Raw genomic sequence first — 2,034 nt, 5'->3', positions numbered from 1 at the left:
ATTCTCCAAACAGAAGACAACGTCCTCTAAAACCTGAGTGCTAACAATGTCGTCACGCTGGAAACCAGCTCTGAAAATTTGAACTGAATGCCTCATATGCAAATAACTTCATGTTAAACAACAGGACGGAAAATGCTTTCTTTTGTTCCCTTTATAAAGCCTGACAGCTTTTTCTAACAGCAGGTGATAAGTTAATACCACATTAAATACCCATGTGGCATGTGCCACATCATGTCTACTGAAAGTTCCCTCAGCACTCCACCCGTGGCCTGATAGCTGTCACACTTTGGGGCACTGTTCCAGCACTGGCATTATGAGCAGAAGATTTAGCATTGATGAGAACTGTTTCTTTGGGAACATTACAGTGGGCGAAGTATCGAGGAAATCCAGCAAGGAGTCCAAAACCGAGCGCTGGAGTTGAAGAACAAAGCGGTCCTCTCGGTCTTCTTCAATACAGCATAATGTTTATTTAGTAAATGATGATCCCATTAAGAGTAAAATAGACAAAGCAGAGTATGCTTTAGGGTGGGGTTACCTTGTGATTGACAGGTTGCTACCTCTACCAGAGTCGTTTACGCATCTCGCCAAGATGGCGACGGCCAAAAGGCAGAACTTGAGACTTATATAATTAATTTACCTTAAAACTTTTAGTAGAAAAGTATGTGAGGGTACTCATTCCGTGTTGACTTTCATTGTTGTCTCGTTCTTAATCCTGGAAGTAAATGACTTACCTTAATGTCCATTTGTGGCCTTCTCTCTGAACCTATGGTTTTCTCACCATTTGCTGGCAAAAATGGCTAAAAAAATGTTGTCAAGTTTTTGTTTCGTAAGTTACATTTTTTATTCACGTTGCTTTTCAAGGGGGGCCCTTAGCAACAGCTTACATAATGTGAGAGGATGCCACAGAGCACAGGGTTAATCTTCTGCCCCGAAAATGGAATCACGGCCTTCTCTGTGTCCATGCTTGATATCCTTTTTCCCAAATCGACACAGCAACCAACGCCTGCTGAGCCCACAGAGTGAACCTTGAGAAGAGAGTTTACGGTAGTGGAAGATTGTGTGAAGCCGTACAGAGACACAAGATACAAGATATCAGAAAAGAGTTTTCCTGCCCTCACATACTCATCCTCACCACCCACAAAATTACTCCGTTTGAGATGTGGAATAAACACTCAACAGAGAATGAAGCAAAGAATTTGAACCGCCAGGTCAAGTTGATGTTAGGTCTGACTATAGCTCTCTGACGGTTTTGCACATTCACTGTGTGTTCAAGAAGTTTCAGTAGTAAAACAGTGAGGAATCCATGATGTAATCTTCTAACCCTAATATAGAAAGGTTCTTCTTAATCCATGTGGAATACGCTTACAATTTGCAGGTACAGACTGCAGAAAGTGAAACATAAGATGATGACGTATGATTTGAGCTTCTGTATGGGGGCATTATTCTCCACCATCTGTGTTGTACAAGTTTACATTCAGTGTTGACATTTTTCACACGCACTTTTTAGATGATGAAAATGCTAATTCAGCGCAACCAGCTGTCCTGCTTTGGGTCTACAGGGAATATACTGTACACATAAATGGCCTCAGGCTTTAATACATAAACTAGCTAATTAAACACTTAATATCACCGACAAGTAGTTTCATTATTGTTTATATCAATTACAAGAACTCTGTGCCTGAAGCAATTATGAGGCAGGGTCACCTCAAAATAATGTCAACTTTGAATGAATGAAAAGTAACTGATTAGCTCGGGGCTGGTCTTAGGCCTTGAATCAAGGAAAATGTGCAGCTCAGGATTTGAAAAGACGTGCTATTTAAATACAAACACTGAATGTAGTTATGAGAATAGTTTATAATCTGGTTGGGTCAACACAGGGATACATTTGAGTGCATTTCAAAACAACCCATGAGTGTTTTGCTGATCTGGCGCCCCCTTTGGTAGGATATAGTACTTAAAAATAAAAAAGTCTGGCAAACTAAAACTGAGACCTGAAAGAAGTAATAAAAAATGTTGTGATGTTATTTTCTCTCT

The sequence above is a fragment of the Cyclopterus lumpus genome, chromosome 1 (assembly GCF_009769545.1).
Source record: "Cyclopterus lumpus isolate fCycLum1 chromosome 1, fCycLum1.pri, whole genome shotgun sequence".
NCBI lineage: Eukaryota > Metazoa > Chordata > Actinopteri > Perciformes > Cyclopteridae > Cyclopterus > Cyclopterus lumpus.
This window is presented reverse-complemented; position numbering follows the sequence as displayed.